The 12,257-nt window shown below is 47.8% G+C and overlaps 1 protein-coding gene across 6 annotated transcripts in view; it reads left to right on the top strand.

The window, feature by feature from the left end:
- AHNAK (AHNAK nucleoprotein) overlaps positions 1 to 12,257 on the top strand; it is a 113,297-nt gene that overhangs the window by 72,673 nt on the left and 28,367 nt on the right. The window contains exon 6 of one of the 6 annotated variants that reach the window (XR_010841263.1): positions 12,076 to 12,221. The exons of the other annotated variants lie outside the window; for them this stretch is intronic. The gene's annotated coding sequence lies outside the window, so the exon portion shown is untranslated. The remainder of the gene's footprint in view (positions 1 to 12,075; positions 12,222 to 12,257) is intronic. 6 annotated transcript variants of the gene reach the window in all.

The raw sequence follows: 12,257 nt of genomic DNA, 5'->3' as shown, positions 1-12,257 counted from the left end.
GAAGTGTTCTGAATTTAGAACTGATAAGAGGTGGCATTCTAACACATGAAGAGAAGAGAAGAATTGAAAAATAAATGATACTTCTAACTTGAAAAGCCCTATTCTATTCTTTCTATGCTTCACTCAATGGATCTCATCAATTCCTGTGACTTTAAAGACCCTTTCGGGGCTTCCCTGGTGGCACAGTGGATGAGAATCTGTCTGCCAATGCAGGGGACACGGGTTCGAGCCCTGGTCCGGGAAGATCCCACATGCCGTGGAGCAACTAAGTCTGTGCACCACAACTACTGAGCCTGAGCTCTAGAGTCCATGAGCCACAACTACTGAGCCTGCGTGCTGCAACTACTGAAGCCCGCACGCCTAGATCCCGTGCTCTGCAACGAGAAGCCACAGCAAGGAGAAGCCCGTGCACCTCAACGTAGCCCCGGCTCGCCACAACTAGAGAAAGCCCACGCACAGCAATGAAGACCCAACACGGCCAAAAATAAAACTAAAATAAATAAATTTATTAAAAAGAAAAAAAAGACCCTTTCTAGGCTGATAATCTCCAAATTCTCAATTCCTTGAGCTCCAGCCTTGCCCCTTCACTTGGATGTCTCTGGAGGCATTTCAAACTCAGCATTTCCAAAATGAAACTCCCAAAATGGCTTGCCTCCCTCACTCCCAAATTCTTTTCTCCATATCTCAGTAAACTGTACTACTCTCCCTTGTCCAAGGTAGAACATATGAGTGTCATCCTGCATGCCTCCCTCTTCCTCATCCCTTGTATTCCACTCACCAGCAAGTCCCATCACGTGCATCTTGGGACGACATCACACAGGAAACACACCATCTCTCTCCGTCTCTACTGCCACCATCCAAGGCCAAGCCACCACCGTCTCTCACCTGGGAGACTGTGAGTCCACACTGGGCTCCCGCTTCCCTCTGGCTCCAAATTCCAGCCATTTGTTTTAGGAGCACAAATGTGACTGTTAATCCTCTTACCCAGTGATTTCCAACTGCACTTGGCATGCCATCACCACCATCCCATGGCTTACGCTCTTCTTTGGCCTCGCTGGCTTCCTTGGGGTCCCCCTGACGCGCCAAGTCTTTCCTTCTCTGGGTCCATCATGGTTCCCACTGTCTGGAATGCTCTGCCTCATCTTTGCATGGCCAGCTTCTTTTCATCCTTCAAACTTCAGCCTAAATGTCCCCTCTCAGCTCATTGCCCAAGACCTAAGGAGGCTCCACTCCTTCTCATCATCCTCTTTAGCCAATCATTTCACTCAGAGCACCCACTCTTCACAACTTGACATTTCCATTTGTTCATCTTGTTTATTGTTTGTCTCCCCCATTGGAGTGTCAAGCCTGTAGGACAGCCTGGCACATAGAAGGTGCCAACAGGTAGTTGTTGAATCGATGTACAGGTGGCTGATGGGGCTATGTGCTTAAGGAGCACAGGGGGCCAGGAGAACGCTGATAGTCACGGGGTGGCAGAGGGGCTGTCAAGGGGACTTGAGACCAAGGGATAGGAAGGTCGTGTCAGTAAAAAGAGAGGAGTGCCACATTGGTAGGGTATACTTTTGGCTGCAGGTAACAGCAAAAGTGTCCAGTGGTGATGTAGACAAGAGGGATTATTTTTAAAAATTTAAAAATTAAAGTACAGTTGATTGCAATATTGTATAAGTTTCAGGTATACAGCACAGCAATTCAGAATATATATATTCTTTTTCAGATTCTTTTCCCTTATAAGTTATTACATAATATTGAGTGTAGTTCCCTGTGCTATACAGTAGGTCCTGTTGGTTATCTATTTTATACATAGTAGTGTGTATTTGTTAATCCCAAGCTCTCAATTTATCCCTCCCCCCACCCCCTTTACCCTTTGGTAACCATTAGTTTGTTTTCTGTGTCTGTGAGTAAGAGGGATTGTTTTTCTCGTGGCTGAGATGGTCAGTAGCACATCTCTGGTCAGTGTCACTGAGGTCCTTTTGACCTTCCCTTAGTTTCAGGCATCACATCCTCACACGACTGAGTTCAAAGACAGAAGAGGAAGCAGCGTGGGCAGACATTGTCCTCACGGCTCCCTCGTATTGGTGGGGGTGGGTGGTGGTAGAGGGGTTGTCCCCAGAAGACCCCCACTGATCTCCCCTTATATCCCACTGGTCAGAAAGGACCCATGCTGCCCTTGGACCAGAAGCTGTGCCCATCTTGCTGAAATAAAAGAATCTCTTTCCTGTCCTTGAACTAAGTTGGGATTCTGCCAGCTAAAGAGAAGGGAAATGGCTTTGAGTAAGCAACAAGCAGTGCTGGCCCCAAGTACATCTCACAAGGAAGAGTCTTTTCCGTTGGGTTCACTGCTACAGGGAGGTCAAATGGGATGGGTGTTGAGAAGTGGCCGCTGGATTCAATGCTTGTAGACTATTTGTGGCCCTTGAGAGGCAGTTCCCATCGAGTAGCCGGGCTGGGCTGCACCCGGCAGGGGCTTAAGAATCCCTGGGAGAAGTTCAGGAGATGAAAGTGGGATACCAGGAAGTTTGGAGTTAAAGCCAAGAGGAGAGATGGGACGGTCTCTGGGCACAGGAGGCAGACACAGGAGGTCTGACTTTTCATCCGGGACAGACTTGAAGATGTTTATAGGCAGAGCAAAAGAAGCCAGCAGGAGAGAGAGGGTAGGGATTTTGAAGCAAGATGGGATAGTTGATTCCTGTGCTCTGAAAGAAGCATGGCAATGGGATCAGTGCACAAGAGGTGGTGGCTGTTACTGGAACAAGTGGGGAGGCTTTTCTGAAGAGACTCAGGTGCCTTCTGAGACTGGGGGAGAAGGAGGGCAGGATGGTGAAGACCCCCAGGAGGGACAAAGATTCCTTATTTTCCTTGATGTGACAATGGGCTCACTTAGAGATTGAATTCATGATCTTGATCTTTCCATCAACCCATCATTTTAACATCTGATATAATAGACTCTAAAGAGACAGATCACGTTCATGTGGTCATACACTGGAAAGTCCAAGGACAAAGCCTATCCTTGAGCTTTCTTGTTCAGATGGACTCAGCCACCCAGGACATGGTCAAGGGCATGGCTATTACATGATGCAATCCAGGGGGTGGAGGTCACTTCACACACGGCATGGAGCTGCCAGATCCTGTAGCTGACGGGCAGCAGGGTGGAGAGGGAGAGTCCTGGGCTGTACAGAGAGGACTTAGGTTCCAGGTCAAGGTCCACCACTTACAAGCTGGGGTTCGCTGGCATCTTCCAAGCCTGACCTCATCTGTGGGGTGTGGGGGGGTTATGGTGCTTGTCTCCTTCCTCCGCTGCCCACAGTTATGTGATGTGCTGGCTTCTCACAGGGATTAAGGCAATGCCTTCTTGCCCCATCACCACCCCTCTATGGGGAGTTTTGACCCTGCTCAGTAGCCCCTGGAATAGGATGGCAGTTTTCTTCCCCATTAGCCCTGGTCTGTCACTTCCGGCATCTTTCCCCTTTTGTTTTGCGGGATGATGGCACAGCACTCAGCTCATAGAACTGGGAACCAAACCCTCTCCTCTGTTTACTCAGATCGTAGCTATGGCTGCAGCAAAAAGCAAACAGCAGTTTGACTAGATGCATGAGCTCAATATTCCACAACATTGGAAGCTTGTGTCTGCTTACATAGGAGGCATAGAACACAATATTATGTTGAAATGACTAATAGCCCCAACAGAAAAAAAAAATGCATTTTTAAGAAAAAGTTCTTAGCAGGAATGTTCAGATGCTGAGTTGGTAAGACTGACACTAGTTCCGTGTGTCTCCTCTTCAAAACCTCCTTCCTGTCCATCCCCATCACATGCTGCCTCGGGGTGTGGGTTCTGAAGGGGACATGTCTGCCGTGTGGTCACCCCCTTTATGCAGCCCGTGGGGTAGGACTTTGGGCTCCACACACATTCACGGAGTCGCTGGGGGAGGCTGATGTTGGTAAGAAGTGAGGAGTAGGATCATTTGATCCCATTAAAGCTGCCATCATTGGATCAGTCCTGCCCATTGGCTGGGTCGCCTGGACCCCACTTCATCTCTAAAATGGGACTGACGATAGTTTCTCCGCCACGGGATGGCTGTGGAGAGTCAATGAGTTTACACCTGTGAAGTGTTTAGGAGGGTGCCCAGAGGCAATCAGTTACTCAATCAACAAACACAGAATACCTGTAACTTGTCCCTGTTGTGCCTTGTGGGAAGGAAGCCCCAGATGTGTCTATGCCCTCGAGGAACCAGCATCTAGCTGGAGAAGGAAAACTGGACACTGTGAACATCAATAGAGAACAGTGAGGCCTGGGGGAACAGCCTTTCTTTCCTGTGGCGAGGACGTCCTGGAGGGCTAGCAGCTGTTGGGTGGGGTGCGCTGTCAGCCAGCCCTGCTTAATCTCCTGGCAGCCGAGGCAGGGAGAAAGGAGAATCTGGTATTCATTGTGTGGTTGTTTCTGATTTCCTTCTGCTTTTGAGATCCTCTTCTGAGGGAGAGCAACGGCCCAAGAGGCTCAGGCTTCCTTGGCTAGGTACCCGCCAAGCTCTGGGGGAGGCAGCACCCAGAAGGATGCAACAGCCAGCCGGGCACTTGCAGGCAGGTGGCATTTGATTCCCATCTTCTGAGAATCTCTGGGGACACTGGCTTTTGGTGGCTGGTTCGAATCCCAGCCTATGATTTATCATTATATCCCTGGGGCTTTGAGTAAGTCCTCCCGATCTCATTTACGAGTATTCTTTTAAAACTTTCTCTATCTGCCAAGGAAGAGCAGTCCTTCCTGTACCACCAGGAAAGCAGTACCATCAGAGGCTGGGTGAGCAGAGAGGGCCGTCGAACACATGGGACTCCCTGTGGGCTCTTGATTCTGGAGCCACGAGGTTGCTCCCTGCCGCTGTGTCCGCAGCAGGAGGTGGAGAGTGCAGGGTCCTCGAGCACGTCGTCAGGCTCACAGACCAGCGCCAGGGACGGATCCTCAGCGGAGGACCCCGAGGCCGGCGTTTCCCCAGCTGGTGCCTCGTAAGGCCAGCTGGGGGCAGAAGGCCCAGGACTGTGTCCAAAGAATGGGGTGGGGTTTCCTCATTCCTCTCTGTCATCACACTTGGCCTCTTATTTGTGGATTTTAGTACATTTAGCGGCCTTGCTGGATTACTCTTTCATCACCAGAAAGCAGAGAGAATCCAAAAGTGACTGACCCACATGTGGAAAGGGGCAGAGACAGCCGGAGGGCTATTGGATTATGATCTTCAAGTCTGTTGAGAAAGAGGCTCTGAGGATGGCAGGTCGGAATAAGGGAGAGGGAGGGGGCGACCCAGCCCTGCAGGGCCTGGGGCAGGGTCAGCTGTCTTCACGATGAGACAAGACCAGAGCAGGGCTGCCCAGCTTAAGTCACTCCGGTGCCATCGTCACAATTTCTGCCACATCCACATGCCATCGTATACTATTTGTTTAATAACTGTCTTTGAGTAGGTTTATTTTAAAAAAACCTTACTTAGGGGCTTCCCTGGTGGCGCGGTGGTTGAGAGTCCGCCTGCCGATGCAGGGGACGCGGGTTCGTGTCCCGGTCCGGGAGGATCCCACATGCCGCGGAGCGGCTGGGCCCGTGAACCATGGCCGCTGAGCCTGGGCGTCCGGAGCCTGTGCTCCGCAGCGGGAGGGGCCACAGCGGTGAGAGGCCTGCATACCACAAAAAAAATAAATAAATAAAAAATAAATAAAATAAATAAATAACCTTACTTAAAAAAGCCAACACCTTACATTTAATTAGAAAAAAAATCTTTATGTAATTACCATAAATGAAACCCAGAAATTTTCTAATAAGCACTGAAACAAGTTCATAACTGTTAAAGTAAAAATATTCATCGTGTACCACTGAAATTTTGACCGCCACCCAGAGCTTTGTGTAAATTCTTGGTGTAGGCTTTCTTTTTGAAATTTATTTTTATTTAACAATTTTTTAAATTGAAATATAGTGGATTTACAGTATTCTGTTAGTTTCTGGTGTACAGCAAAGTGATTCAGTTATATATATATATGTATGTATATATATATTCTTTTTCAGATTCTTTGTCAGATATATATATATTCTTTTTTGGATTCTTTTCCATTATGGTTTATTACAGGATATTGAATATAATTTTCTGTGCTACACAGTAGAACCTTGTTGATTATCTATTTTATACCTGTTTTGTACCTGTTAATCCCATACTCTTAATTTATCCCTCTCCCCCTTCCCCCCTTTGGTAACCATAAGTTTGTTCTCCATGTCTGTGAGTCTGTCTCTGTTTTGTAAATAAGTTCATTTGTATCATATTTTAGATTCCACATGTAAGAGATATCATATATTTGTCATTCTCTGTCTGACTCACTTCACTTAGTATGATAATCTCTAGGCCCATCCATTTTGCTTCAAATGGCATTATTTCATTCTTTTCTTTATGGCTGAGTAGTATTCCACTGTGTGTATATATATCTTGGTGTAGGCTTTTACACACCAGGGGGTCCATGCGTGTCTGATGGGGGTGAGGTTGACGTTAGCTACAAGTAAGGAGTAGGGTGATTTGTGTTGACTTGTGACCCCATAAAGATGCTCCAGGAGAGCATCCTGCTGCTTGACCAAGGTTTCCCCAGGCCCCATATCCGCATCGCCAACGTGGGAGAATGACAGTGTCTCTGGGGGAAGATGGACTGAATTCCTGTATTTACAAGGTATTTAGAACAGCGTCCAGTGACTAGTAAGGGCTCAACAAGTGTTAACGCCCACCATGACTTGGGAGATTCTGGCTGAGGGCTCTCGGCTGCCCTGGGCATCTCATCGTCTGTCTTCTTGGAGACAGGGCCACGACTGACATGGTCTCGGGGTTCCCTCCCCCTCTCATGGTCTCTTGCTCTGTAACTTCTCCACTTGGACAGGTGTGGCCGGGTGGCCTGACCGTCATTTATCTCATGATTATAGGATTAAGTTAGGATGCAGTCATGGCATTAGTCACCACGAAACATCCCTGTTGGAACTGGTGGTCATCTATGTCCACTGGAGGCTCTGGCCTGGGCCCCCAGGGACGGGCGCTCATGTTGGATCTGGGTCTGCACCGCCATCTGAGCAGCCCCGTGTTGTTTCTGGAAAGGGACTCACGGCTTGGAGAAAGAAAGGGGCTGTGGGACGCAATCCCAGCTTCCCCGCTGGGACTGGGAATACTGCTTCAGGCCCTGGAATTTTACTTTCCTGTTTGGCCTGGCACTTGTCCTCCCCTCCCCCAGCCCACCACATATTCGTCTCGGATGCATCCTCTCCCTCCCCCTCTCGAATCCGTTTCCTCATCTGTAAAAGTGGAGGTTGCACTAGATCGTATCTGAGGCCCCTTTGAGCTTGAGAAAGCTATGATTCACCTCTCAGCCACCCCCTCACTTTTCCCGCGGGCCTCTTGATTGACACTGAGAAGAAAGGTAGGAAGGAAAAGAGAGAAACAGGGAGAGCCGTGCGTCCTACAGTGTAGGCACCGGCCCCCACGACACAGAAGTATCCGGTCCCAAGTGTCAGTAGTACTGAGGCTGAGCAACCCTGCTTTAGGGAAAGAGAGACAGAAGGGAAGAAATGATTTAAAAGGCAAATGTATAACAAATGCCCCCCAGATGATAAGTGATTCGACAAATGATAATGAAAGGGAAAATTCAGGGAGAAAAGGAAATGGCATGGGAAAAAGGTTTATAAATGGGGAGAGAAAACATCGTTAGGGTGGAGAAGGCTGTGTTTGTAAGGTGATCACGGCGTGGGTTGTGGAAGTGCGCTGCTGGCCCGAGAGGATAAAGCAGCGCTGGGCGGACTGCCATCCCGCTTCCTTGGTCACTCTGGGAGATGCCCCTCCTCCGCAGCCCCTCCTACGGAATTTGAGCAGTGCGGCCAGTCGGCAATGGTGCCTGTTAAATGCCACCAAGTGGCTTTAAGGTAACAGGCTGGATGGTCCAAAGACTGAGGCGGTCATTACCGTGTGAACATTATCATGTGAGTCGGTCATGCTTTGTTTTTTCTGTGAGACCTTTGCTCCTCATTGAATTAAGAACCACTCAGTTCTCTCCAGCTGGAAAGGAAGACACCGCGAACGAACCCGAACGCACGATGAAAGGAAATTAGCATAGCGTGTATTCATGACCGCGGGGTAGGCAAACATTTCTAAAAGAGAACACCCAAAGCACTTCTAACCTTAGAAGAAAAATGGATACATTGGACTTTATCAAAATTAGAAGGCTCTCTTCATCAAAAGGTACCATTAAAAACATGAAAAGACGAAAACGCTAATTCAAAAAAATACCTGCACCCCAGTGTTCATTGCAGCACTATTCACAACAGCCAAGACATGGAAGCAACCTAAGGGTCCATCAACAGAGGAATGGATAAAGATGAGGGGGTATATGCATATATTTACAATGGAATGTTACTCAGCCATAAAAAAGAATGAAATAATGCCATTTGCATCTACATGGATGGACCTAGAGATTATCACACTAAATGAAGTAAGTCAGACAAAGAAAGGTAGATATCATATGATATTGCTTATATGTGGAATCTAAACAAATGATACAAATGAACTTATTTACAAAATGGAAATAGACTCACAGACATGGAGAACAAACTTGTGGTTACCAAAGGGGAAAGGGAGGGGAGGGAGAAATTAGGAGTTTGGGATCAACAGATAAGCACTATTATGTATAAAACAGATAAACAATAAAGCTCTACTATATAGCACAGGGAACTATATTCTATATCTTGTAATAAAGTATAATGGAAAAGAATCTGAAAGAGAATATATATGTGTGTGTGTGTGTGTCTGAATCACTTTGCTGTCACCTGAAGCTAACACAGCATTGTAAATCAACTATACTTCATAAAAAATAAATTTTAAAAGGTACCATTAAAAACATGAAAAGGTTGGGCTTCCCTGGTGGCGCAGTGGTTGAGAGTCCGCCTGCCAATGCAGGGGACGCAGGTTCGTGCCCCGGTCCGGGAAGATCCCACATGCCGTGGAGCAGCTGGGCCCGTGAGCCGTGGCCGCTGAGCCTGCGCGTCCGGAGCCTGTGCTCTGCAGCGGGAGAGGCCACAACAGTGAGAGGCCCTCGTACCGCAAAAAAACCAAACCAAAACAAAACATGAAAAGGTGAGTCTCAGTCTCAGAAGAAGATGTCTGCAATACATATAACTGGCAAAGTATTCATTTCCAGAGTGAAGGAAGAGCCACTATAAATCAGTAAGAAAAAGGCGAATGACCCAATAAAAACTGTGCAAAAACCTTACAGACACTCACAAAAGAGCGTATCCAGATGGTCAAATAAACTATGAAAAGGTGCTCAACATCATTACTCATCAGGAAAATGCAAATTAAAACCACAGGAAGCTACCACTACACAGCCACCAGAATGGCTAGTATAAGAGCAAGCACCAGGCGTCACTGAAGATAAGGAGCCACTGGAACCCTCATGCTTTGCTGTGTGGGACGTAGAAATGGCACAGCCGCTCAGGAAAATTGTTTGGCAGATTCTAGTAAAGCTAAAGCTTTCCCACTCTAGAACCCAGTAATTCCATTCACAGGCACACATACCCAGTGCCTGAGCTGACAAAAAGATATGTACAAAGTGTTCAAAGGAGAAATTCCCTGGCGGTCCAGTGGTTAGGACTTTGTGCTTCCGCTGCAGGGGGTACAGGTTCGATCCCTAGTCGGGGAACTAAGATCCTGCATGCCATGTGGTGCGGACAAAAGATTAAAAAAAAAAAAAAAAAAAAGAATGTTCAAAGGAGTTGTCTCCAAATCCCATCCACAGAAGATGGGACAAAGATTGTGGTATATTCATACAATGGAGTGCTACACACACAACCATGACAGCATGCACAGTGTCTGAGTCCATTCATATGAAGTTCAAGAAGAGGCAAAGCAAAACTATGAGTCAAATCATGGTCGTAGCTGGTGGGCATATGGATTGAGATGGTGCAAGGGGGAACTTTTTGGGGTGCAGAAATAGTCTATATCTGGACTGGGGTGGTGGGTATATACATGCATATAAATGTAAATAATTATCAAGCTGTGTTTTATGTACTTTATATATGTTATGCTTCGATTAAAAAAAATGAAAATATGCAGATTCTTAAGTGAACAACAATAATAATTTATTGAATACCTCATACGTGCCAGGTGCTTTATACAGATTATTTCACTTCATCCACCCAAACTCACCTGTCGGCCAGGTATTATTCTCATTTCACACGTGAGGAAACTGAGGCTTAGAGAGGTTCACTAGCTTGTCTGAGACTCACAGCTAGTAGGTGCAGGGGCCAGGACTTGAGCTCCACAATCCAAGCTCTTGCCGCTCGGCTTGGGATCTCAGAGGGATTCTTGGTTCACCATCAAAGCTATCTGTCGGGCTTCCCTGGTGGCGCAGTGGTTGGGAGTCCGCCTGCCGATACAGGGGACACGGGTTCGTGCCCCGGTCCGGGAAGATCCCACATGCCGCGGAGCGGCTGAGCCATGGCCGCTGAGCCTGCGCGTCCGAAACCTGTGCTCCGCAACGGGAGAGGCCACAACAGTGAGAGGCCCGCGTACCGCAAAAAAAAAAAAAAAAAAAAAAAAAAAACACCTCTCTGTCTTGCCTGCTAGTCCCCCCAAACACAGAAGCCTTAGATACCATATTTTAAAGAGAACTTCGTGTATCCTGATATTCCAGGAACTCAAACCCCTCTACCTTCTTTAAAAAAAAAAAAATCCCCTTTATGCATCCTTTCCATGAATTTGCTCCAATCAGAAGAATAACTCATGGTTTCCTACCCAACCCGTTCATTTTAATCGTTCTGTGTTGTAAATTCTCTGAGAATGAGGCACTGAGTATTGGCTATAGCAGTCAAGGTTGTGAGCCAAGCTTGAACGCCAGCTCTGCTCCCCTTAAACGGTGAGGCTCTCAGGAAGTTAATTTCTCAAAGCCCTTGTTTCCTTGTCTGTACAAAGGGGACAGTGGTACTTACCTTATAGTCTCATTGTAAGGGTAAAATGAGGTCCTACGTCAGAAATGCTCAGCTCAGTGCCAGCCCCATAGCAAGTGCTCAGAAAGGGGTGACGTAGAAATGTCAGGGCTTTTCCTTTATTGATGTCCAATTCCTTCCAACCCTCTTATTATTATTATTATTTAAAATTTGTTGGCTGCGCCGCGCCAGCATGTGGAATCTTAGTTCCCCAACCAGGGATCAAATCTGCGCTCCCTGCATTGGAAGCTCGGAGTCTTAACCACTGGGCCACCAGGGAGGTCCCCCGACCCTCTTAAAAACACTTAGCACTTTGCTCCTCTAAACGTTCAACACATGTTTGAAAAAAAAAAAAGTTATGCTCATGATTTCTCCAGAGAGTGGGGATGCAGAAGGAAGGGGGCAGAATCTCAGTGCTTCAGCGAGGGAGAGGCAAGGGAGGTCATTTTCAAGTAGATCGGTCAGCGAGACGGTATTATTTGTGTGGATCTTCAAAAACGGGTAGGGTTTAGTCCCAGAGAGAGGACCAGGAAGGTCATTCTAAGTTGGGGGACGGGGAGGAGGTGGGACCTAGAGGAGGTGGGGGCTGGGGAATTGTGAGCCCTCCATTTTGGTGGGCACCTAAGATTTATGTTGGAACTTGTGGAAGATCAAGTTGGCTCCAGATGAGGTCCCACAAAGAAATCTGGACATTTTCTATAGGACCTGGAGTCGTGGAACATTTTTGAGTAGGGAGGTGTACGAGGAAGCCGGGACGTGCACGCCCACATGGGAGGTGAGATCGACTCGGTCAGGAGGCCAGCGAGGAGAGAAAAGTGCGGGTCCAGGTGGAGATGAGTTGGGTGTACCTCGGGGTGGAGGTGGTGGGATGGAAGGGAGTTGCAGGTAGATAGGGAAGGCGGGGGAAGGACTCCTCAAATCTGGGAGCCACCCTTCTGAGTTTACGAAGTAGGGAGGAAGTCAGTTTGGAGATGATGATGAAACGGATTCCTTCATGGCTAAGACCAGAGGGCGTGCATCTCATCTCGCCCTGGTTCCTCACCTCCTTCGGCCTGCTGTTGGCACATTCTCAAGAACACACTGTCCTCTTCTGGCCTCAGACTTGCACAGGACACCCGAAGGACAGACACTGGCTTTCTACAAGCTTCCTTTCCACCCTTGCCACACGGGAACCCACAGAGGGAGGCGTGTCAAGACCCAAACGGATCCCACAGCGGAATCGTTTCCAAATCGACCCCTCCCCAAAGTAAGAGTTTGTTGAGGTGCTCTTCCAAGGGGTGGG

This window comes from Kogia breviceps, chromosome 7 (genome assembly GCF_026419965.1).
Source record: "Kogia breviceps isolate mKogBre1 chromosome 7, mKogBre1 haplotype 1, whole genome shotgun sequence".
NCBI lineage: Eukaryota > Metazoa > Chordata > Mammalia > Artiodactyla > Physeteridae > Kogia > Kogia breviceps.
Note: the sequence above shows the minus strand (reverse complement) of the source record. Positions and strands in the feature narration are given on the sequence as shown.